The sequence below is a fragment of the Sycon ciliatum genome, chromosome 3 (assembly GCF_964019385.1).
Source record: "Sycon ciliatum chromosome 3, ocSycCili1.1, whole genome shotgun sequence".
In the NCBI taxonomy this organism is placed as follows: Eukaryota; Metazoa; Porifera; class Calcarea; order Leucosolenida; family Sycettidae; genus Sycon; species Sycon ciliatum.
In genome coordinates this window covers 44,512,067-44,539,431 of record NC_088645.1, presented here as the reverse complement: position 1 = coordinate 44,539,431, position 27,365 = coordinate 44,512,067, and the positions used below count along the sequence as shown (strand labels likewise).

The 27,365-nt window shown below is 48.1% G+C and overlaps 1 long non-coding RNA gene across 1 annotated transcript; it reads left to right on the top strand.

The window, feature by feature from the left end:
- LOC135812794 (uncharacterized) lies at positions 1 to 27,365 on the top strand. The gene is made up of 3 exons (XR_010552979.1): positions 1 to 119; positions 7,623 to 7,726; positions 27,332 to 27,365. It is a non-coding gene; the product is annotated as an uncharacterized LOC135812794 (long non-coding RNA).

The window sequence follows — 27,365 nt, the reverse complement described above, 5'->3', positions numbered from 1 at the left end:
GAAGCCGCCCTGTACTGTCTAGAGAAGTTAGTTGTCTTCCATTTCAATACCACCAGATCAAACGGCATTGTGTGGCGGTATTATTGTGACCCGCGGGACTAGCCAGCCGAGAGACACCGGTGAGTTTCGATTACGCTTGTTCTTTCAATGCTGCATTACCAGTAAGCGGTTCCTGGCTGTGTCACTCTGTGCTTAATTTCGACTGGCGCAACTTGTTTTCAACAGCACATGTAGAAGTTTTGCCGGAAATATATAGGTCTGTCACTAGTCTCCAAGTGATGGCTTCAGTGAGTTTGGAAAACTGTCTATTGCAGCAAGGAAGCGAAATAAGTGTGTCGACTTGTAGAGACGTACGTGGAACTAGAAAACAAACTGCACTCTTTCACAAGGCGATGTAACTTAGAAATAGGAAATAAAACATGATTGCCAGTACTTAGAGGTTTGCACCTTTGCTCAGCTGCTGCTCTTAAACAATCTACTACAGACGAGCTGTCAGACACCGGACGACGAGGCTCAAAAGACGACAAATTAGGGGAGGATAACTATTGGAAATGCAGCGGAAGACCGGAATGGTTCTGATAACTGAAGTATATAGTGTCTGTCACAGCATTGTTTCTCTCTGTATTGTCCCCTCTCTCTCTCATCTGACTTATAATTATTTGCGCATGCTCGATGCGAACAATTCAGTCCTTGTCTTCTCCCGCACATGGACACATGCGTGGCTAGCAGTCCCAACACAATTGTGGTGGCAGTGATTGGATTCGAATCCATGCCTTCTGTGAGACTGGAGCCCATGCTGTGACAAGCACTATTATAATGTGTATTGCAATGATGATTCAAGCTGTGTGGTTTTCAACCATGTATTGCCTACAAATGCACTGACAGCACTGACATCATACGGGTTGACTCAATAGGTGAAAGGCACAACATTCTGGTCCACGTGCCAAGGTCACTTGTATCATGATGGAAAGGTGACAAAACGCTGAACAGTAGAAAATAAAATGTACTTGAAGAGACCAAAAGGTGCAAAACTCTAAATATCTGTTCTTCAACTGATGGACCAGAGCAGGGTTAATGTGATTTCTTATCACTCTCTTAGTATTCATCACATCATCATCACAAGCCCATCACGGCTGTCCTACGCCTTGGATACTGCGACATTTCAAAAGATGGCCGCGATCGCGCGTCTCCCTGGCGATCGCGTACGCGGCACCACGCGGCCGCAACGGCGTGGCTTGTATTCAAAATTTGAAACACTCAAAAATACTGGTTTGGTTCATCTGCGCTGCTTATTTGCTGCTCGTGGCTGGCTCTCTGGGTCGCGAAAAGCAAGCAAAATGCTTCCACCGAAAAGCAGCTTTCTCCTCGTGCAAGAAGAAACAAAATCGACAGAGAAATTTTGAAGCTGGCTTTCTTTCTCTGTGTCCTTCTTCTACGATCCGGTACGAATCGTCCATTACTCCTTTGGTGGATCTCGCCCTGCTTGTGGAGCGCTTATCTTCTTTCGTTTAATTGTCTGGAGCTGGTCTTCATTTTCTATTCACTCGTTTGTCCTTGGTCGACATTTCCCACACATTCGCAGCTTGGGCCGCAGTGGTTTTCGCGCGGGCCACGGCCCTCGAACTTCCTTGGCTATGGAGGGCCACATCAAGAAGCTGGAGCAGGTGTGCAGGATTAGTGGTGGAAAATTTACGAAACAGGACCGATCCACCCGTTATTCCGTTGCCGAACGTGCCGGTGAGATTCAAGCATGCTTCAAAATCAATGTATTGAATGACCAGCCTGGCATACACCCTGAGTTTTTCTGCAGAACATGTAAGAAAGTGCTAGATAGGTACAGTAAGGCGTCTAGCTCGTTTGTGACTCGTGGTGGTGGTTGTGGTAGTAGTAGCATAGAGTGGGTGGCTCACAAACGTACTGGTTGTTCTGTCTGTGACACCCTGAGTCGTCCTGGCAGAGCAGCCACCAAGGACACCACCCCAAGACTGATTGAGAAGTGTGATGATGCTAGTGAATGTCCACAGGCTACCCAGGATCAAAACGTCAATCCACAATCAAGTCATGAAAAACAAGCAGGCACACAGACAAGTACAGACGTAGACGTAGACATCGAAGACCAGAGTGGTGTAGATGTAGACATAACTGAAGTACAGAAGAAAGCCACTCCTCCTTACCAAGCTGGTATTGCACTGGATGGAAGCCGTTTCACACACGATGTCAGTTATGCTGCATGCCCTATCTGCAGATTAGTTACCGATCCAGCTATAGAGGCACCTTGTTGCAAGCAGGTATTTTGCTTGCCATGCATCTACCAGTGGCTCCAGGGGTCTACCAAATGCCCATACTGCCGGTCAGCCCTGATGGCGTCACAGCTTACATCACCGCACCCCTTTGTAGGCCATGCTCTAGCGGCAATGCTGGTGCACTGTGATTTCAGGGAATCCCCCCTTGTAGGGTGTCGACAGGTCTTGTCCTTGGCATCCTTGGTTGATCATGTCCGGGAATGTTCACATAACCCTGGTAACAGTCTTGAACCCCACCCTACAGTTGTCACGGGTTCCTTTTCGGTATCTGACGTGCTTTTAACCACACCACAGCACACACGTGGTGCAACATCAACGGCACTGCTTTCACACTTGGTAGGCTGCATGTCTGAAGGTGGGACATTAGAAGTGAGGTCTGGTTCTCGGGGTAGGCCACAGACATGGAAGAGGGTAACGAAGGGTGAGAAGGAGGCATCAGATGTGACCACTCGAACTTTGGAGCGCAGGGGTAGTGAGCTGAAATCTTTGGCAACTACTGTTGCCAGCAGTTCTGGTAATGCCCAAGAGCAACTTCAGCATGACCTCAAAGTCATGGCTACATCAGACAGGGACAGCCTTTTGACGGATGCAGGTCTACTTTGCACCTGGGAAGTGTCTGCTCTAGCACTGAAGGCAGACCTGCATCTGACGTGGTATGCACTGAGGAAGTTGAGGGTATGGTTGACAGAGTTTGGTATCTTTTTGCAGTCAGAGAGGTTGATGAGGGCAGACATCCGATCAGAGCTCCCTTTTGAGTTTCTAGCAGAGAAGGTCCCAATGACAGACAAGGCTGGGAACATCACCCTGTGTGCCATGGTTGCCATTTTAGATCTTGTCGGCCTTGTCACCCACTACCTTTCTGCCATGCATGAGGCTGGACAGTTGACCTGGCATGATGGAGCAGTCCCCAAGGACACCATCATTGTCAAGATTGGTGGTGACCATGGAGGTAAATCCTTCAAGATGGCTTTCCAAATCGCCAACCATGTCCACCCTAATGCACTTGAGAACACCGTTCCCTTTCTTTTGTTTGCAGCAAAAGATTCACCAGCCAACATGGCCACTGCACTTCAGCCCTTTCAGGCACAGATTCGTGAGCTGAGCACCATGACATTCATGTCGTACAAGGTGAAGGTTGTGTTGTTTGGAGACTATGAGTTCCAGACGCACAACTACGGTCTTTCCGGTAGCAGTGGTGTGTTCCCTTGCTTGCACTGCCACACTGCAAAGCGTGACTTCCAGCAGTCACCTGCAGCTAGGACTCAGCCTGTACTGCCCCGGACTCTGACCACACTTGCACAGAATCACAAGGAGTTTCTTGAGAGTGGGGGTGTTGCTTCAAATGCAAAGAAATACTTTAATGCTGTGAGGCCATGCATTCTGCCCGTGCCAATTGAGGATGCATGCATCCCCTCATTGCATTTGGATCTTGGGATATTCCCATACCTATTTGAATGCATGTTACAGGAAACCCAATCCCTTGACGTCGCACTAGCCAACCACATGCCTGACATTAACTGTGATCTGAATGGTCGTACCTTTAATGATCTAGTTAAGATGAACAGTGACAGGAAGTCTAAGGAACTAGAGCTAGCTACCATTGATACTAAGTTGGATGACATGATGCAACTGCTCACGTTCAATGCCATGCACCTTCAACAAGCAGCAGCAGGTACTGAGGTGCAGAGAATACAAGTAGTGATAGGCCAGCTACAGCTACAGCACAGACAGCTATCTGAACAGCAGAAACAAATCAAAGCAGAGCTTCATGTGCTCAAAGGTCACATTGACAGTGTCAAGACTTTGACAGATGGGCCATGCCTTTCATCCTACGACGACACACTACAGACTGTCAACATCAAACGGCAACAGTACCATGGCGGAACCTTTGTCGGCAACCACGTTCACCGTATGTTGAGTCCCGACAAAGATGGCAACTTTGCCTTGGTCCACAAGCTTGTCCAGGCTCCTTCCAAGGCTCTGGAGAAGTACGAACTTGGTGCCGACCACCCCGTCACAGACATGGCTGCTTCCTTGGCTGCACGATACACAGCACTCTTCACCACCTTTGCGAAGTGTCGTGCAGTCTACAACCTTGCCTCAGCTGTAAATGAAGACCAGCTCCACCAGCTTCAATGCCACATCCAGAGCTTTATGACCTTGGTGAGAGAGCAGATCGTGAAGCGCCATCTGGGGAACATCACTCCCAAGTTACACCTGCTGGAGCAGCATGTCGTGCCACAGATGACCCACTTTGGCTGTGGACTGAGTCTTCTGTGTGAGCAAGGTGGCGAGGCTCTCCATGCAGCGTTCAACACTTTGGACAAGAAATGCAGCGCTGCATGTCCACTTCAACGACTGCTCTCCATCACTCGCCAGCACTACTTGAGGACTATCCCCAAGTTACAGAACGAAATGCCTTCTGCTAAGAGGAGAAAAGATCGTCGCGTCAGGTCTAATATTAATTCGAATCATTGCAAGGAGAAATAGGCCGATAAATAACTGTTTTACTTATTATTTCGTTGTTGCTCTTCGGAGTGGGAAAGGGGTCCATCATTGCACGCGTGATGGAATGGGTGTTCTAAGCGTGCCGTCTCAGATGAAGACGAAAGAAACAAACTTTCTCCTCATTTCTCCTCATGCGCTTCAGCGCAGCAACCAAATAATTTGAATTTCCACAATCACTCGTGCATGAAAACTCAATCGCGTGCCCACGCGGTATACGCGCGTCCCGTATCCAAGGCCGTTGCTACAGGTCGTCGCCATCTTTATAGATGTCGTGCTGAAAACAGCCGTGCCATAGCCCAAAGGCTGTCGGGGCGTCACAGAGCAAGTGTGAACAAGCGAACATCTTGTAGACACCTGCCATGCCCTAACAGTCTGTATATTTATGGGCAATACGTATTGCATGGCAATACAGCACGAGTACTAGCAAAGCGAGGCACTCTGGCAATACCACTCTCCATAATGCATGTACTGTGGGGAGTATAAGCCGCACACTAGTATCTTGACAGATATCCACCCTGTTCATCACATTCAATTTGAACATTGACTTTTTTGGGTGAATATCCAGTGTTAAATGTCAGGCTCATACCCTGGAAACTACGGAACTCACTAGCAGATATGATGCAATCACTCCCAGATGATGAAATAATCACACCACTATGATGAAGTAATCACTCCCATATAATGAAGTAATCACTCCCATATAATTAAGTAATCACTCCCATATAATGAAGTAATCGCTCCCATATAATGAAGTAATCACTCCCATATGATGAAATAATCACTCCCATATGATGAAGTAATCACTCCCATATAATGAAGTTATCACTCCCATATATTGAAGTAATCACTCCCATATGATGAAGTAATCACTCCCATCATGATAAAGTAATAGAGAGGCTCTGCATAACGAATTTCGTCTCTGCTGATGACGAAAAATGTGACGAAATTTGAGGCGCGAAAATCCAAACGCCGGTAGGGTCTGCAGGACGAAACTTTGCTGCGCTATTTTCGCTGCTTTTTCAATGCTGCTTTTCTACGGATTTTTTTCTGACTTGTGTTTCCGGAGCAAAATCACCTGGTTCAGTCGTGAAGTGTTGTCCGTGGCGTGGGTGTGGGAGATGTCGGTGGATATAGGAGATGATGACGGGGAGTTGTTGTGTTGTTTCCTACTACTGGAATACGATGACGGAGACCTCGAGCAGGATGAATTGTTGTTTCTGGTCACCAGAATTGGCGCTTGCACAACGGGAGTCAGCGGATCCACACCATCATCTTCCCTCACCATACGCCGTCCAAGTGCTTCAATCGTAAGCTGAAGGTACCACACTGAACGACGTGCCACGGAGATAGAAACTAAAATCGACTCAGATCAAAGCAAGACTGTACGTAGTACGTAGAAAAGGTGTCCGCAGTGAAGCAAAAGAGCAACAAAAATTTGTTCGCTCAACACTCGAGTTTCACGCCCACTTCGACGAATATTCGTCCACTTTTTCGCCGCACTCATGGTGACGAAAAAATGCAACGAAATTCGTTATGCAGAACCTCTCTAATCACTTCCAGATGATGTTTCTTTCACAACCAAGCGAAGTTGCATTCACTCGCGGCTGGTGACGGAATACGATACTATCTTCGTACGTGTGTGTATGTATATGTGTATGTGTGTATGTGTGTGTGTTTTTTGCTCCTTGGGAGCAGGTTACACTTTCTGAGCTCCGTGTTCTTGGCTTTCTCCCAAGTTTTCTGCCTGCCCAGGGCGACTCTGGCGTAGCCAGAGTCGACCCTGGAGCACCCTCGCACACTGCCAAGGTAGTGCTGCATGATTGGAGCGCGGAATCGCGATGTAGCTTGCAGGACAATTTACTTCGATATTGTCACTGCTGCGTCGGCCGTGGTCCACCACTCGCAGTGGAGTAGCTGTCCCTCGAGTGCTGTGAAGAATCCAAGCTCGAAGAATGCAGTGGTGGGAATTGAGGATTGGCCGGTGGAGTGCTGGAACAACTCGTTGTTTTCAGTGGAGTGGACGAGCGAGTGCGGAGAGGAAGGTCCCAATGGCGGAATGGTGGGAATTGAAACTTCAATATTTCGTCGTCATGAGTGCACTGGTCAAGCGTTGTGGAAGTCTGTCGGATTTGTGAGGCCTTGCCCTGCCGCTTACATCGTCAACGTGGAAGAACTGCTAGTGGAGTCCTGGTGGGATTTCGGATGCCCACACTCCTTTTGCTTGGTGGATTCTTTCATGGACAGTGTTTTTTCGTGACGTGAAATTTTGAATTTTTTTTCCTTCCTGTTCATTTTCAGTCGTTGTCACTGTAGCTGTCAGGTTGTTGTTACAGTACAGCAGTCGTCCGTTCTGCTCCATTGTTTCATCTGTTTTGCCAGTTCTGCTAGCTGATTCTCTTTATTTGCCACTGCCCCTCATAGTGCTCATGCTTGGGTGGAGGGCGGCGTGACCCGTTTAGGGTAGCTGTATCATAGTAGTAGTAGTAGTGTGTGTGTGTGTGTGTGTGTGTATGTGTGCGTGCTTGCACGCGTTTGTATGTGTGTGTATGCGTGCGGGTGCTTCTTTGTGTCTCTTTGTTTTATGCGTTGGTCTGTGTATTTGTTTGTGCATTGACGTGTGTTCGTTTTGTGTGTTCGCTTTTGATTGCCTGTGTGTGTGTGTGTGTGTGTGTGTGTGTGTGTGTGTGTGTGTGTGTGTGTGTGTGTGTGTGTGTGTGTGTGTGTGGATGTGTTTGTTTGTGTGTGTGTGTGTGTGTGTGTGTGTGTGTGTGTGTGTGTGGATGTATGTGATTGTGTGTGTGTGTTTTATAGTTTACTTGATATGGCTGTAAACCGTGTCCTCTCCAAGCGGCCAGGATTTCGCTCTCAGACGGACACAGGCCCTAGAACCATGGCCCCTTTTGGCATATTTTCAGGTTGGTGAAACTGCATTTGTATTAATGTAGAACGGATAAATTTAGCAGGTAAAAACTTTGGCTTTTTCTCAGGATCCAAGTTTCTGTGTAAAAAGAAGAAGATTTGCGGGGCAAAACTTTTAACTCTGTCGCTGAAATGGGTAAATTTTCACCGGCGCTAATTTTGGAATAATCTACTTCAGCGAAATATTAATTATATTGCAGCCATTTCTATAGTATTCTTGTCATGGGTAATATTTGGAGAGGGTTACGTACTTTGGTTGTCGAGCCCCCAGGGAGATCCAATGTTCCGAGCAAACATAATTATAGTTTATTTTATTTTTTGCCAGAGTCTGGAGATAAAACAAATATTCATTAGCATCACAGGCCACATGCCACGTACTGCTCTTTCCTCTCCGAAACTCAACACTTGCAAGCCAGATATCCACAGGATAAGAGTGTTGCTGTAGCTCAGTTGGTTAGAGCATTGCTCGCTAATAGCAAGGTCCCTGGTTCGAGTCCGGTCAGGTGACTGATTTTTTTTCTTTCTTTCATATCTGGCTTGCAAGTGTTGAGTTTCGGAGAGAAAAGAGCAGTACGTGGCATGTGGCCTCCAATTCCCTAATGCTTTGAAATTCTCCGTGAAGTCCAAATTTAGAAATTGTAATTCATTAGCATCGTTACTATTTTATAATTTTAGCACACAGATAAATTTTGTTTTGTTGTATTTTCGTTTTTGACATTATCCTGGCTATATAATAGGGTGTTTAGTGATTTTTACCATGTGACAATATTCCACTGATGATAGTCAAGAGAAAACGTTCTGGACAATCCTTTTTATAAAGCAGAGAGGTTCCAGGTTGTTCAAGAGAGTGCTCAATACCGAGTGGTAGAGCTGGTACAAACAGTAGGAGGACAGAGAAAGTGTCTTTACTCTCGAGTTTCACGCACTAAGCGATCATCAGAAACACAGTATAGTTTGTTTCATTCTTTTTTATATAATAATTTTTTTAATACATGGGAATGAGTGCTCAATCAATTTTATTCATTGCTACTTTACGCCTTTTGTCTCCTCGTCGGTTATTTAAGCCAAGTTATGACTTCACTTTATCCAATCACCCTGTCTGTATTTCTTGTTGTCTTATTGGCTACAGGCCATCGTGAGAATAAAAGATTAAAAAAGATTGTTGCATGGTAATGTTCACAACACTAACAACAAAAACAAAAGAAAAACACAACAAAAACACATGGGAGCGTGTTATGAAGCAACTATCCATGACTGTAAGAGGGTTTTTATTTTTTTATTTTTTTTAACTTTGTTTTACTTCGCAAAATCCTACGGGAATTTCTTCCCAATGACAAGGTAGCGAAGAGGGAAGAGAGAGAGGTTAATGGACAGTGAGAAAGTGCGATACACGTCGTCCCTCGTTAATACATAATCTCTGGGACTTGACAAATGTTATGTATTAACGGGGTTTATGTACTAAACGAAAGTGTACATAACTTGCTTGTATACTAGAATTTTTCACTTTTTTCAACTTTTCTGAGTGTTTCTTGCTGCCATGACTAGGGAGCGAGATATTCTTGATCCCCTCGATATAACATAAAAATTATGTTATAACGGTCCCCGTCAGCGAAGATTCTACAGTTTACATGATACATGTCCAGCCGTTCCTGTATACAGTCACTCGAAAAAAAACAGAGCTTTGTCGGTTTGTGATATGCACTCTGATTTCTGAGCTAATTGAATCCACAAGTAGAAACTAGAACACGACGTGCCTCCACTGGAAGGCCAAAAGACCAACAAATTATGTACTATTGAGGTAGGTGGCGTGCGGGTACGGAGAAATGTTATGTACTAACGGGGTTTATGTACTAACGAATTATGTACTAACCGACAAAATTTGTATGGAAGTGACAACGTTTCGTCCGGGACTTGAGATTTCTTATGTACTAACGGGGTTTATGTACTAACCGGACTCGTATTAACGGGGGACGACCTGTAACAGAGTACTGAGACATTCAACGACCTGAAACCTAGCTGTTATGAACCCTCTAAGATTCTCTAAATTGTCAGGATCGTACGACCACACGGCACGAGGACAACTGTTTTCCTTTACACAGTATATTTCACTTCATCTGATAATTAACAATGAACACTAATAACACCAGCTATTTATAGCATGCAAAAACAGCGTACATGCAAAACATAAGCATATAAAACTGGACATAACAGCGTATACAGCAAAAACACACACAGCGCATATAGCGTATGCCATGCAGCAACATCAGCGGTACGGCGGAGTCGAAAGACAACATTGCGACGAATACAACGCCATAAGCGCGAAGGCCTTTCCCAATTGAGAACTGGTGGTTTGCAACATTCTCCCCACCAAAGGGCTTCTCACCGCCGTACAACAATGCACACAAGTCAAAAACGATCCGGGGCTCTGACTACGCGCCCAGAACGCGTCATCTCCTGCTGCCGTGGTGGTGGTAACGGTGCTGACGGTTCATACGCTGGCTGCTGAGGGACGATAGCAGGTTGAGCGGTATCGGCAAGCCCAGGAGCCACGTCCTGTGACGATACTTCTAATGGCACTAACCTTTGGATCGGCCTCAACAGGGTACTGGTACTCAACTTAACCTTGGCAACACGACGCTTACCATCTCGACCAGGGAATAACTCGATGATCCGTCCCAAACGCCAGAACTGTTTGCGTTTGGTATCATCGAGAACAAAGACAACATCACCCATAGCTAAAGGGCGCGACCTGGTCTGTTGGTGCTTGTTCAGCTGACTTAGGTACTCCACCTCCCAACGATTCTTGACATGCTCCAGTGTCCGACTGAGGTAACGTAATCTCGATGACATCTGCGCAGCGTCCAGGGTACCTGCTGGCTTCTCTGACGACATCCAGATGTTACCCATCATCATTGCAGGGGTTACTGGTGGCTCATCCAGGCTATCAGACACATAAGTTAGCGGACGACTATTCACCACTGCTTCAACCTCATACAAGAGGGTCTCAAGCTCCTGGACCTTCAGAAACGCTGTTCCCATTACCTTTTTCAAGGCACTCTTCACTGTACCAACCATTCTCTCATAGAAGCCTCCATGCCATGGTGCAGCTGGAGGATTGAACATCCATGGCACACTCAGTTTGTCAGATGCCGCCTTGAACGTTGTAGCGTTGTCAGACCTGATCCGAGACGGCAAACTACGTCTCGCGACAAACTTCCGAAATGCTATCAAGAATGACTCAGTACTTAAACTATCGACCACCTCCAAGTGAACTGCTCTGGTGGTGGCACACACAAACAATGCTATCCATACCTTCGGAGATGACTCACCACGGCGCACGTACAACGGACCAGCATAGTCGATGCCGGTAGTTGCGAACGGCCTCTCGTGAACAACTCGGTCTTCCGGCAGCGGCGGGCAGACTTCTGAGGCAGCCTTAGCCTTGTAGCGGCGGCATGTAACACATCGCTGAGTAATGTTGCGTAGCGCCCGTCGACCAACGATGATCCAAAATTTCTGACGGATGAACGACAAGACTCCTTCTACACCTTGGTGCATCCTTTCAACATGCATTTTCTCCAACAGCAACTCGGTCAGATGATGTTTGCCTAACAGGACTGGGTGCTTGGCTCCATACGCCAACTCGCTGTGCTGAAGTCGTCCCCCGGCTCTGAGCACTCCATGCTCATCCAGAAACGGTGCAAGCTGATACACCTTCGACCCAGGCTTCACTGGTTGACCTTGCTTGATCAGCTCAAGATCCTCAGCGAAACATGCGGCTTAAACGATGCGGTACAATACGTTGTCTGCTGCAAAATAGAGTTGAGCACGAGGCTCAGTGTGCTTCCACTGCAACATCCGAGTCACCATGCCCTGTGCCCTCGACCATTTACTGAATCGGAGCCACCATTCCTTATCAGATTCTCGACTACAGGTGGTGGCTGACACTCGTACTTCTACACTGGACTCATCTGTAGCTGCGGTTGAGGATGCGGTGGGCCAGTCATTGGGCTCCGTGATCCAGGTTGGTCCGCCCCTCCAGAACGGACTACGGATCTGCTGTGCACTACTCCCACGCGACGGTAAATCTGCTGGGTTGTGAAGGCCCGGGCAATGGTTCCACACAATGCCGACCTTCTTCGATATCTCTTGGACTTGACTGACGCGGTTAGCCACAAATGTTTTCCATTTGTACGATGGATTACTGATCCAATGAACGGTAGTGAGACTGTCAGTCCAGCCATAGACTTGCGTGACGGTCACACGCAGCTCCTTCACCACAAACTCAGCGTAGCGAGCCGCTAGACATACTGCTTGTAACTCAAGGCGGGCTAACGTGGGCGGAGACACAGGTGCCACTTTGGCCTTGGCAAATACCAAGTGCGACTGTCCATTGACGACTGCATACAAACAACATCCAAACGCTTTCTCACTGGCATCGGCGAAGGCATGAAGCGCAATCGGCGTGTCAAGATTGCAGCAAATCCAACGTGGTATGTCAATGCTCACCACTTCGGCCAACTCTCCCCACCATTGCGCACATGCGGCTGCGATGCCATCAGGCAACCCATCATCCCAGTTGCCTCTGACTTTCCAGGCTTGCTGTAGCAGTATCTTTCCCGGCACAACTGCCGGTGCTGCTAGACCTAGCGGATCAAACACTGATGCAACACACTTGAGGAGGGATCGCCGGGTCCAAACAGACGGCCTATCGGACTCGCCTAGCGCTGCTATGCTGAGCAAGTCATCACTGGTTTTCCATTTCAGACCGAGGACTTTATCTCCGGCCTCTGGATCGCACGGGATTTCGTTGCCTCGCCACTTGCGTAACTCCATGCCAGCATCCGTAAGCACACGCACGCTGAACTCTTGCATCTCCTTGGCTTCCGAGGCATTTGAGACACTAGAGACCAAATCGTCAACGTAGAAACTCGTGAGCAAGAGATCAATACGCTCTCGCTCTTTGGGTGCAGACAACGCCCGTAGCTCCTTCAAGTGATGCTGAATCACCGCAGTAAGCATGTACGGCGAGCAGTTTACGCCAAAGGGCAGTTTCGTTAGCCTCCAGGTTAACAGTTCATCGCTGTCGCTTCGACCGGGCCACAAGAAACGCAGGTACGGACGGTCTTCGGGATTAACCGCGACCATGAAGAAAGCCTTGCGGATGTCCGCTTGCAGCGCGCTCTTATATTCACGGAACCGTAATAGCATACCTGCGAGACTCGGCAATAGCGACGGTCCAGGGTCAACCATGTCGTTGAACGACTTGCCATCTGGAGCCGTCGCCGAGGCATTGAACACCACTCTTAACTTCGTGGTTGCAGCGTGCTCTCGGAATACACCATGATGCGGTACATAGTACCCGGCATCGCTCTCACATGGCTCCAGCTCAATTGCTCCAAGCTCGCGGTACTCCCTGATCAGCACATCATCATAGAGCGCACGCTTCCCATTCCTCTTCAGCTTTTCAAGAAGCCGCGTTGCGATGACTCTAGCTTGAGCAAAGTTATCCGTTGGGCGACGCTCATTTCGCCACAAGAGACCCACTTGGTACCCGCTGCCCTGGCGACATAGCGGGAAAGATGGCAGGTGCTGATGCTGTTCTGGAGGTTCATCCAACTGCCATAGTTGTTCAATGTGGGCTGTGACACATGACACGGTCACCGGCTGACTGTTTCGACTTGGTGCAGACGCTGGACCAGATAATACATTACCTATCTCTGTGTTCCACACCGTCTCACCATTAACCCTTTAAGAGCCGCCCCATACTTGAATGCGTCGTAAACGACGCATTCAAATGCAAAACTTCAACAGATCGTAACTCAGTCCAATCTCGCTCAAATCCAGTGATCGAAATATCCAGGGCGAAGAGAAAACGCTCACCTGTCGGGAGAAACAATCCGCAAAGCGCTGCGAGCAACGGTTCTCGAGATAAATCACTCGTAAGTTGAGCCGCGATCGCGGCAATTTCAAAAGCGCGCAGTGCGACTTTAGTATTGAGAATTTTGAGACTTTTCGTCACGCTGGTTTACTCGGATTTGCACGGGTTTCACTGTTGATATTGTCAAGAGTACACAGCGAAAAAATTGGAACTCCACGATCGAGTAAAATGAAATATCTGGAGCGGGACGCAATTGGACGCATTTGGGGCATTTTTCGTACTGTCGCTGCGATCTAGCGCTGGATAGACGGTGTGCTGGCCATCATGATCGACCTCATTCTCTTCCTCTCGCGGAGACCTTTCCAGGAAGCCCTAGATTGTGAGGATTGAGTGAGTAGAACTGAAGCTATGATCCAAGGAACACGAAAAAATGCAGAATTTTGAAATTTTCCTGTGGCTCTTAAAGGGTTAACTTCCTTCTTGCTGTGCAGTACCGCGTTGATATAGTCTGCACCAATCAGCATATGTATTTCGTCTGATGTCCCTTGTTGAGGCTTGTCACTCAGCTCTACTCCCCAACTGTGCCACTGCGCAATGGTCTGCGGACTTGCGCACTTCAGGTCCAGCTCAAGCGTTGGTTTCACGAACGCGCGTACCCGAATGCTAGCGGAGCTACCCTGGATCGTGATGGCGTACTTATCCATGCGCTGTTGGGTTGGTTCCGCGCCGAACGGCTTCACCTCTACATTTTCAACCCCAACGTGTTCTGCATCGATTGCTGACACCAACGCTGCAGTCACGAATGACGCCTCAGCACCCGAGTCCAGGAACACGCGAACCTTCGCGTTTCGAGTTCTTCCCTCAACTCGTGCCACTCCGGTCATCAGCCGCACACTTGGCGAGTGTAGACAGCACGACCCAACATTCTTCTCCGTAACTATCTCAGTCGGTTTCTCCCGGCTGTAACCTGCTCTATCCAACACATCATGTATTAGCAGGTGGTGTTTCCTCTGACATTTCGTGCATCTCGAGCCTGACCGACATTCTCTGGCCATATGGCCATACTTAAGGCAGTTCCAGCAGAGTCTCTCTCGCTGCAGAAAACCCTTTCTCTCTTCCTGTGGCAGCGACTTTAGCTGCTTCTCTGCATCTGCGACCGATATCGCCATGCACTGTGCCGACGCCGTGGGCCTTGGCACGGATCGTTCTACTGGCTTCCTGGCAGTATCACCCTGTCGTCCGTGCGCGACCTGGTAAGACGCGCCGTGCTCCTGTACCTGGCGCAGTGACATCCCGTAGCACTGCCGTTCGACCAGGTACGTCTTCATCTCAGGTCCGCATTGCTCCAAGATTACCTGCTTTGCCATTGCTTGCAGCACCGGGGCCATTTTACCTATATCGGCGCTATACTTGGTGCCCACCTCGCCATCTTCTGTCATAGCGAGTGTGGCCCACACCTCTACCTCTCGGCAAACACGGACAACGTATTGATGAAACGACTCATCTGACCGCTGCTTGCCTGTCAGCAATGTCTTCCACGCCTTATCCGGAGTCTTTCCGAGCGAGGCAAGCAACTCTCGCTTTGCTTCCTCGTAATTGTTGCATCCAATACATATCCTCTCCGCTTTGCTACCCGCTAGCGCGATGCGCAGTCGCAGCAGCCATTCGCTTTCTTCGAACTCGTTCTTGGAACAGATGTCCTCGAACAGGTCAAGATAACGCTCCAATGGCTGCGTTCCATCATATGAGGGGATTTTCATCAACGGTTGACGCCCCCCGCTGTGACTGGGAGATTCCTCTGTACCTCCCATCGCGGCTTTACCCTCACCCTCATGCGCATTGGCGATGCGCTCGTTAATCTCGTTTAGTGTTTTGGCAAACTCGGTGCGGAGCGCCTCCTCTCGTCGTCTGGCACTGCGCTCCTCACGCTCCGCGTACTGTTGGAGCCTCTGCTCCACATGTACCTTCAACAACTCGCCTTCTAATCCTAACCGCTCTCCATTGTCGATAAAGCTGGCTTCCAAATTGTTCCATAGTTCCTCTGCCATGCTCGCTCCTATCCTGGCGTGGTCGCCAAATGTTATGAACCCTCTAAGATTCTCTAAATTGTCAGGATCGTACGACCACACGGCACGAGGACAACTGTTTTCCTTTACACAGTATATTTCACTTCATCTGATAATTAACAATGAACACTAATAACACCAGCTATTTATAGCATGCAAAAACAGCGTACATGCAAAACATAAGCATATAAAACTGGACATAACAGCGTATACAGCAAAAACACACACAGCGCATATAGCGTATGCCATGCAGCAACATCAGCGGTACGGCGGAGTCGAAAGACAACATTGCGACGAATACAACGCCATAAGCGCGAAGGCCTTTCCCAATTGAGAACTGGTGGTTTGCAACACTAGCTCTAACACATCTCTAGTCCAGTTACCTCATAACTCCTTCCCATGTGTTTATCTTCTATTCTCCATTTACTAGCGGCTCAGCATTCGAGTGAAACATTTTTTTTAATTCCGAGGGACGGCTTACACCAGTTCACCTGACTTGATTCGCTCATAGGCCACTTGCCGAAACTCAAATAGGCATTGCAGTTCACACATAGTCAAGTAATTAGCCCGGCGTTTTGGTTTGCATGAACATTGTCAGATTGATACTATTCCGTTAATTGTCATGCAGACCGAAATATTGAATAATTACTTTATTATGTGTGACCTGCAGTGCTTTTTCAGTGAAGACAAGATATTTTTTCACAACACTGTGGAAAACAATTGATGCTGACATAACAAGGCCGTCACAGCCCGGGCTGGGGCGGCTGGGGCCGACCCACTTTTTTGGCCGTTTTTTTTTGGAGCACACTGCAACAAAGCGCGATGATCGCAGCTAGCTAAGCACAAACATGGCAGATCCTTGTCCCCGATCGTGGTTTGTTGCAGAATCAAAAAGTCTTTCATTGCAGTTACACTGAAATGGCACCAAATGCCTGGAAATGCTTGCAATTGGCTTCAATTTTTGAATTTTTTCCCCCGAAGGGTAGTGTTTGTCCCCGATCATAAGGTCTTTTTTAATCTTGGTTTGTTGCAGAATCAAAACGTTTTTTTCATTGTAGTTACCGTATGTTATATTCGCCAGAATATGATCGACAGAGAACTACATGAGCAAGAGCACTATATATTACAACTATACTTCAGAACGACAAGCAAGGAACTATTCGAAATCAGGAAACGAATAACTGACATAGCTGACAGAGTAGACTATGCGCTCTACTTCAAACACTACGCATAACGTACACATGGCAAAGCAGTTGACAAAAGTGTACAAGGCATGCATGTATAATGTGCAGTACACACAGAGCAGCGTATGGCGTACAGATCATGTACAGACAGACTATGGATTCAAACATAACACTCCTCCTCCTTTAGATAAGAAACGCCGTGAGGAATAGAATGTTGTTCATACTAAAACAAAAAAGAACTACTGCGTTGCAACAGGGAACACAGTAAAGGTAAAGCTCACAGAACAATTAACAAAACGGAATGAGCTGTGCTAGAATCATGACAGGACTGTTAGTGTCATCACAATTCTTCAATCAAGCGTTGACGGGGACGATGCTGTCTGGAGGATCGGCGCGGCGACTGTGCTGGCTTAGCCTCAGACGATGTGGATAGGGGTTGAGCTACTTCGATGTCTGCATCGGGCTCAAATGCTGGCTCGACAGCTGGTACAGCGGGAGCGTGTTCTGCTGGTGCACTAACTGGTGCAGGTACGGTGGAAGGCTGGCGAAACTCAACGGCCGGTTGCGGTTGCATTTCAATTTGTTAAGTCTCCTCTTCCCTCTCAGATTCTGCCATACGAAGGTGGTCAGAATGTACATGTCGCGTCTGTTCACCGGTACGAACGATGTACGATAGCGGACCAAGCCGCTCGGCGATAGTTCCGTGAATCCACTTTGGACCATTGCCATTACGAGTGTTGAGTACTGCTACAGCATCACCGGGAGTATAGTCTCTCTTCGTTGATGACGCTGTAGTCTGACGCTGACGCTGGGAACTACTGAAATTGGGCTTCAGCAGGGAGAACTTGACGGTTGGGGATTTCTCGAACACCAAGCTTCCAGGCGTGACTTGTGTTGTTGAATGTGGTGTGTTGCGGTACGCGAACACAAAACGGTGGAGCTGGGTGCCGGCTGACACGTTGTCCTGGCGAGTACGTAGCGCCTTCTTTAACTCTTGGACACAACGTTCTACTTGTCCATTGGACGCAGGATGGTATGGCGGCGTGCACTTATGGCTGATTCCGTTCTCCAAACAGAATTGGCGGAACAGGTGCGACGTGAACTGCGGACCGTTGTCGCTGACCAGTGTCTTCGGGATGCCGTACGTAGATAAGAACGACAGTAGGCACTCCAGGGTCTGGGGGGTTGTTGTAGAAGACATCTTGTAGACGCTGAGCCATTTTGAATAGGCGTCTACAAGCAGAAAGTAGTGCTGGCCGTCGTGCTCGGCGAAGTCGACATGCACTCTTTAAAAGGGCTCGGAGGGATAGATCCAGGGATGCGGTACTTCCTTGGGCGGAGCGTTAGCGGTGTCTTGGCACTGACGGCATGACGTGGCTAGATGCTTGATATCATCATCCATGCCTGGCCACCAGAAGAAACTGCGTGCGACGGACTTCATTCGCACAATGCCAAGGTGCACACTGTGCAGCTCCTGCAGCAGCGCGCGGCGAAGTTGCACAGGGATTACGGTACGATGGCCTCTCACCAAACAACCAGACTCGATCGTCAGCTCGTTGCGGCATCGGCGGTAGGCTTGAAGATCGTCGGGGGTGTCGGTGGGCCAACCGAACTGAAGGTACTGCATGATGCGCGAGATAATGGCATCGTCTTTGCTGGCTGCAGCAACATCAGCAGCAGAGACAGGTAGAGACTCACATGGATCACGGGCATGCTGGAGAACGGCGTTCACAACGGTTGCTTCTTGCTGCTCGGACAGCTTCAATGGCAGGCGGGATAAGCAGTCAGCGATGACGTTAGCGGTGCCACTGATATGCTCAATCTGGTACTCATACTCACTGAGAATTACTGCCCAACGCTGTAACCGGGAAACGGCTGTTGCTGGCATGTCGGAGTGCGGTCCAAAGATACGCAGCAGCGGCTTATGGTCAGTGCGGAGTACGAACGGACGACCATACAAATACATGTGAAGACGTTTCACTGCGAACACAATTGCTAGAGCTTCACGCTCGATCTGGCTGTAGTGCGATTCGGCAGAACTCAAAGCTCGGGACACGAAGCACACAGGACGTCGGCTGCCAGTATCATCTTCTTGCAGCAGACAGGCACCGAGGCCATACGGAGAAGCGTCACACTCGACAATGACTTTGCGGTTGATGTCGAAGTGGGCAAGAATGGGTGCATCAGCCATTAGATTCTTGACATTCAGAAGACCAGTCCCAGGGTGCTTCTTTCACGAGAAGCTGTCGTAGCGGTTGCAGTACATCTGAGATAGATGGCACGAAACGGCTGTAGAACATCACTAAACCGATGAACGACTGCAGAGCTGTCTGGTCTTTCGGTGGTGGTGCGTCGACAATGGCAGCAACCTTGTCGCCATTGGTTTGAATGCCTTCGCCTGAGACAGTGAAACCGAGATAGCGGACCTGGTCAACGCTGAGCACACACTTCTCGAGACGTAGACGTACACCAAATTCGGCAAGTCGCTCCAGTACTTGACGTAGGCGTTCATCGTGCTCGGCTGGGGTTGCTCCGGTGATGAGGATGTCGTCATAGAAACAAACCACACCGGGGATGCCTTGCAGGATCTGATCCATGGTTTGTTGCCAGATTGCCGGGGCTCTTGCAACACCAAACGGCAGACGGTTGAATGCATAGAGACCGCGATGCGTGGCAATGACGCAATACTTCTGGCTTGCTTCGGATAGCGGCAGCTGTGCGTATGCCTGGCTGAGATCAAGCGTGCTGAACATTGACCCACCGGCAAGACGTGACAACAGATAATTCGGATTAGGTATTGGATGCTGACGTGGATCGATGTGCCAGTTGATCGTGACCTTGAAGTCGGCACAAAGGCGGCTGTCGCCGTTCTTTTTGCTGACTATCACTAGTGGCGAGGCCAACTCAGCTGACTTGACTGGACGTATGATACCTTCACCCTCCAGACGGTCGAGCTCACGCTCCACGGCAGGACGCAGAGCATACGGAACGGGACGAGCTGAACAACAGCGAGGGGTCGCTCCCTCCTTCAAGTGGATCTCAGCTTGGTGGTCCTTGACCGTACCGAGGCCAGTTCCAAATACCGCCGGAAACTCATTCTTGAAGTCAGCCTCTGTGCTCGACACTGAGTTGATGCGGAACAATGATGGCCAGTCGAGACGAAGACGGTGCAACCAGTTACGACCGAGTAGGGGATGGCTACCGCCCTTCACAACCACAATGGTGTCTGTGATGGATTGCTCACCGTACGCTACTTCAACAACCGTCTCTCCTACCACTGGTAGCGAACTGCCATCATAGGTGGTGAGTTGCAGCTGGGACGCCGCAAGCGGAACATCACTCCAGGACTGTTCCCACACGTGTTCAGGTACTAGAGTGACTTTCGCGCCTGTGTCCACTTCCATTCTCAGCGGCCGTTCGTTGACGAACACGGACACAAACAGCGAGTCTGACTCGTTCAGCGGAGACGTGACTTTCCCAATAGCGTAGGACTCATGCTGGACAGGCTTCTGCTGAGATGCTGGTGCGCTGTGTGCTGAAGGTGCACTAACGACTTGATGTGTACCACCTCCTCTTCCTCTCCTTCCAGTCTTGGACGACCTGGATGTCACTGGTTTCCGACACTTGCGCTTGTAGTGACCTTTCTTGTGGCAATTCAGACACTCCTTGCCACGTGCAGGGCAGTTAGCAGACTCCGCTGTGTGATCCGAAAGACCACAGTTGCTACACTCTGCTCCGGGTGGACCACTTGAATACGTTGGTGTCCTAGTGCCAGTAGTGGAGGATACCATACGGACAGGAGCTGGAGCACTGCGCGATTGTGACATTCCTCGAGCGCTGAGTTCAGTTGCCTCGAACTGTCTGGACAACTCCAGAGCATCCTTGAGCTTGAGAGTGCCTTGTTTCTCCAGAAACTTTCGGCGTAGACGATCATCGATGCACTTCTCTACAAGCTGGTCACACACTTGCTCGTCCTGGTCAGCAAACGAACAGAGCTTTGCTTGTTGAACCAAACGGTTGCCAAACTGAGCTACTGTCTCTGTCTCCATTTGCGCCAATCGGCGGAAAGTATGTCGTTCGAACATTACATTCGGAGTGTACTGAAAGTACGAATCCAACATAGTGACTACTTTGTCGTAAGAATTCTGGACAGAACCATCCGTCGGAGCTGGAGGTTCCGGGAGCGTGTCAAACACGTCCTGTACAGCGGGACCAACAAGATGTAACAGCTTTGCTTTCGACCGTGTCGAATCGGTGATATCCTCTGCAGCAAGGTAGTATTGAAAACTGTGTTTCCACTTCGCCCAGCGAATGGATACATCTTGAGCAGGGCCAGTAGGATCGAACTGAGGTACTGGGCGTTCTGCCATTGTGGATTACAAAAACTATCTTCGTCGCCAGTGTTATATTTGCCAGAATATTATCGACAGAGAACTACATGAGCAAGAGCACAATATATTACAACTATACTCCATCTTTGTCGCCAGTGTTATATTTGCCAGAATATGATCGACAGAGAACTACATGAGCAAGAGCACAATATATTACAACTATACTTCAGAACGACAAGCAAGGAACTATTCGAAATCAGGAAACGAATAACTGACATAGCTGACAGAGTAGACTACGCCCTCTACTTCAAACACTACGCATAACGTACACATGGCAAAGCAGTTGACAACAGTGTACAAGGCATGCATGTATAATGTGCAGTACACACAGAGCAGCGTATGGCGTACAGATCATGTACAGACAGACTATGGATTCAAACATAACACCGTACACTGACATTTACATGGCACCAAATGCCCGGAAATGCTTGCAATTGGCTTCATTTTTTGAAATTTTTCACGAGGAGGGCCCCGGACCCCCTTCCATGGCCGCCCCACCTCCAAAGTCGGTGCGACGGGCCTGTCATAATACCATGATGAACTAACTTGTTACATAAAAGAGAGAAGAAAACACGTGAGAACGAGTTATGCAGCAGATATCCACGACTTTACAAGATGATAAAGAGTCAGAACATGCGAGAATTGGGCACAACACTGACAGGCTACTGAGACATTCAGCGACCCGAGACTTAGGTCTAGTTCTCATGTGTTTTCTTCTCTTTTCTACATGTATTATTGGCTCAGTATCCGAGTTCAAATAACTTATTGTGGATAACTAATGTTTCTGAACTCCTACTCACATCTGTTATTTCTTTACAAAAATTATTATTTAGAAAGGAAGCATCAAAATGTTGAATGTTATCCATAGTTTTTGTCCAAAACTACCAGTTACTTCCTCCGCGTCATCGAAATTGTCGCCAGCAGTCGTACCACAGGCAAGGAATCGGACATGGGCGATAGTCATCAGTATAGGGTGGCGGCCAAGTTCTATTTTCTGTTGTTGGAAGCTGAAATTTTTGAACTAGATGCAATTTCTTCGGTGATGTCGCTGCGATGGTACTTTCAACTCGCTGAGATCAGTCAGGCGTTGCAGCCTGCACACTTCTTGCGCTTATAGTCATTCACTCAAAAACTCATCACTGTTTTACCTGCCACTGCAGAGCCCAGACCTGAACATGGATGATCTCGCCTTTCCAGCAGCCTTCATGATGTGTCCTTGGTCACAAAAGAGAAGGCGAGATCCGATCTCTGTAGTCGGGAAGTGCTGGTGTGGCTATGATATCTCTCTGATGAAATTTGAAATGTTTGATGTTTCCTGTGTTTGTTGTTCCGGGGCATCCTCGAGCAAGAGCGGAGGCGGTTATTTGGAACGGTTTCAGCGGTTATGAGTCGAGTGATTGCGACCCAGACTAAGACTCTAGTCCCACTAATCGATCCTATACATATTGTAGATATGTCTATTGAATGTGTTGAAGTGTTTCTTTCCCAAAAGAACACATTCATTGAGCACAGTAACTACTTGCAAAGTCTTGTCAAAAAGTCACCAGAAGTTTTTGTTTCCGGAGGAAGTACGGAAAACTTGTATCACACAAGTCACAGGAAAACCACGCGTCTTGATTGTCGTAACTTAAAGTTTCATGCCATATAGCAATCTTCAGACAACTGATTACGGTGATGCACAGCTAGTATGGTATTTATACAGCAGCATAGGAAGGAATCTGTGAAGGTTTGAGGTCTGGTGGGTGCAAAAGTCCTGGATGGAAAATGTGCCAAACTCACATGGGCCGTGAGTGAGAAAAGAAATGTGATATGGCAGGAAGGCAAGCAAGGCTGTGTGAAAGGATGATAATGGAGCCGTCAGATGAGAAAACAGACCTTATCGCAAAAACTGTACAGTGCAGAAAAGTGCACTTGAAAGTTGGCGAGTTTACCCACTGGTGCGTCTGGACAGCCAAGCTACAAACCGTCGTATTTCAGTCAAATATCGGTCTTTTGGGACAATCCAAGTATTATAATTATGATAATGTGGCTTGCCTGTAATCACAATCATACAGGTGCAAGATGCCACACACTTTGGTAAGCGCTTAAAATAAGTTGGAAAGAAATGACCACGATGACGCGACGTCAAGCGAGGCCATATGCAAGATTCCACACCCATAATTAGAAGGGCTGCAGACGTTTGCAAATGGCTGTCGCTCGTCATGTAGCTGCAAGTCACGTGACTCCGTACCCACTAAGCAGGAACTTGGCAGAGTGCCTGCACTTTGATACGAGCTCCGTTCGCTTGTTGAGGGAGGTGCTGCGATCGGATATGCTGATGTGATATTTCTCTGCGATACATAGGTTGCAACGCTTGGTGACATTGGTGTAAGCCCGTGCACGTTCCTAGATGGACCAGCCAATCTCATAGGCCTTGTTCTGGCGTTTTAGGCTCCAGACATACTTTGCCAGCTCCGTACTTGCTTCATATCGCTCGTGGCGCAGCGACGTCATGTGATTTCCATACCTGGACTTGAAATCCGGTGCCGACATTCCAGTGTATGTCTTCAGGGCACTGTCCGACGTTACGTCGGCCTCATACACCACATTGGTCGACTTGCATTCACCTTACAGTGGACAAGATGCGGCGACTCGGCAGTTGCAGGGGACTCTCTCGTGCTTTGGTTGCATCATTTTCTTGTTGTGGCCTTTGATCCGCGTTTCCATATTAGGCATGCAGCTATAGCCGACTTTCAAGGTGTTTCTGTTGAAGAGCTTTCGCAGTTTGGCGTTCTTGGGGAAATGCTTGCTTACTAGTGCGAGAAACTGGCCTCCGATGTTTGTCCTGACATTGGCGCTATACGGAGGATTGAACCAGATGATGTCTCGCCCGTGTTTCCTCTTGCGACTTGACTGGGTGTTCACATCGTCGTACACAAGCACTCTGGGGTGGCCACTGGCAGCTAGCGCGTCGGCGTACTCAGGCACGGCTTCCTCAAAGACTTCCTTTGAGCTGGAAATCATCGCCAGACGCTTGTTGATGCCAACGGGTAAGCTCTTCAACACCTGCGGTGGGTGGTTGGACTTTGCGCTTACGTAAAGCGGAGTGTCGTTTGGCTTACGGTATGGCTTGTACGTACCGGATTCCAGGCACATGGTTATATCCAGGTAGTTTACCGTGCGCAGGTTGCTTTCTATCGTTATCTTCAGGCCGCACGACTTGAATACTTCGATTATTTGTTTTCTCACTCTGTCCGCTACGGGTCCACTTGCATCCTTCAGCACTGCAAGTCCATCGTCACGGTAGAGCCCCACCGACGTCCAGTCCAGGTGCACAGCTAGCTTGTGGAGGATGTAGGCTCCAACAACTTCACAAGCCTCCGCACCGTCGTATGCACCCATGGTAACGTCGAACATATCACCTCGGTCTTTCTTAGACCATGCCTGACCCTGGGCAAATAGCAGTGACTTGCGGGCATGCATAATCACATTCATGTCGTCGTCGCTGACCTGCACATGCTGCTTAGCAAATTCCAGGGCGTCCTGCAAGAGCTCCTTCGTGATCGACGGGTAGAAATTGACAATGTCAAATACTACAAACGTATGGCGCTTTTTCTCTTGAACCAATTAGTTACATCGGCCGTGCTTCTCCAAAGCATCGCCCCTGTAGCGTCACGGAGCTGCCTTGTAATGTTGGCTAGGGTGCTCTTGCTGACGACGCCTAGCTCACTTTTTGCTGGATTTATTAGGCGGCACGGTAGGGCACGGTGGAAATTCTCTTTATGGTCTTTTAGCGTTATGAAACATTCGGCCTTGGCGAGTACCTCCGTCCTGTCCGCTATGTCAAGCCGTTCCGCGATTTCCCTTGCCTCCAGGTTGATTTGACTGTACGCACCCTCCGGTGCATGCTGATACGTCTTGGTGATGTTGTCGTGTAACAGTTTTTTGTAGTTATCGACCGTTGTACTATACAGGTTGCGCGTCTTGTCGGCGGGTACTATCACGTCTGGCGAGTTGCTGATACGCTGCAGGTCTTTCTTTTCATGTTCCTCGCCCATTCTAAGCACCTATAGCCATCACAGCGCGTGGAAATTTCCATCTTGCACCTGTTTTGTTGGTGCATTGAAGAGCAAGTATCTCCCCTCCTCCAACTCATTTTAAGCGCTTACCAAAGTGTGTGGCATCTTGCACCTGTATGATTGTGATTACAGGCAAGCCACATTATCATTATCATCCTTTCACACAGCCTTGCTTGCCTTCCTGCCATATCACATTTCTTTTCTCACTCACGGACCATGTGAGTTTGGCACATTTTCCATCCAGGACTTTTTGCACCCACCAGACCTCAAACCTTCACAGATTCCTTCCTATGCTGCTGTATAAATACCATACTAGCTGTGCATCACCGTAATCAGTTGTCTGAAGATTGCTATATGGCATGAAACTTTAAGTTACGACAATCAAGACGCGTGGTTTTCCTGTGACTTGTGTGTTACTGCTCTGCTTCCGCATTGAGCACTCTATCGATCCGGAGGACTCCGCTATTTGAAAACATGTATCATGTTGGTCCTCTCTTAGCTTTTCACCGTAGTCTTACATTACATTGTAGTTCATCACTAATTCATCATGGCAATTACTATTATGTCAGCATCAGTGCTTTTTAAAGAGACTTGTAGAAACTTCTTTCTCCGACCTAGGAAGTAGGCAGCAGCACTCGAGAATTCCTGCTGTGAAACGGCTTCAATTTGTGTGCAGAATAATTGTTTATGAGTGATACATGAAATATTTTTTGTTTACGAGGGATACATCGAATAGTAATTATGAGGGATACGTCTGGTTTCCGCAAAACCATCGAGTACCATCAAGTCGGCTGAATAGCGCGAACTCCGGTGTGGGGAGCAAACCCTTTCTTACCATATTTTCCAAGGAGTATAGGCCACACTTTGAACCCTCAAAATTCAACCCCAAAAGGGGGGTGCGGCTTATACCCTGATGATCACATTATGGTGGCTGGGGTGGTTTTTAAGGTAATTTTGGCTACATTTGGACTGCATTTTTGAGTTTACTGGCAAGAGGAGATGAAATTTGAAAATTGAGAAGAAATTTGGAAATGTTTTTCGTGAATCTCTGGAGAATAGCCTTCCCTAGCTTCCTATAGTTTTCTTTTTTCTTTCGGATAAAATTTGAAAAAAGGTTTATGAAAGGTCCGTGTTATTTTTCCACAGACCTTCCATAAACCTTTTTCAAATTAAGTCCGAAAGAAAAAAGAAAACCATAGGAAGCTAGAGAAGTCTATTCTCCAGAGATTTACCGAAAAAACATTTTCAATTTTCATCTCCACCTTGCGGGTAAACTCAAAATTTCCCGAAAAAGTACCACCGCCCGGCCACCTTAACCCTTTACCGGTCTACCATAAGCGAAACGATACTAGTATCGGTACGTTTTTGCCCTCATTTTTTGGGGTCTTGTTGCTAGACGGCCACCACGGCATTGTTACGAGTGTAATGTATAGTGGTGTCATCTGCTCACTGTGAGAAGGGGTAGGGGCAGATAATTATGAAGGGGAGATGCTGGCTGCTCTCACCTGTGTCATCGCAATCAGTTGGAGAGAGACTCTAGTTGGTAACTGGAACTATCCGGCAGCACTGATACTAGTAAACTATAAGGCAATGCATTCACCACGGTGAACCGTGGCAAGGCACTCGATCGAATGGCCTCCTCGAGTACTCAAACCTCGACGATTAAAGTCTGTATTGTTCGAATAATAACATTTCCATCGGGTGGCGCAGGGATGGACTCGTATGGAGAGCCAATGATTAATTTCATTGGCATATGTTCACGGAGCACCGCGGCCACACATATACACCCACTGTTGAAGTTTGATTTCACGGTGGTTAAAATATGTGTTACTCTCTTCTCGCAAAATTAGAAGACATTAATACTTCGCCAACATTAAGCAGTTTACAGTAACTAGTGGTGTTAATGGACATTAAAGCGTTACTTATAGTTCCTTGGTCGCTTTCTCGTAGTTTCTTGGTAAATTTCTTCGCTATAAATAACATTTCCGTGCATTTTCTATTGTGTATGCTTATCCTTGCAGGATTTGCCTTGCTCTTAGCACTGTTGATTCTCAG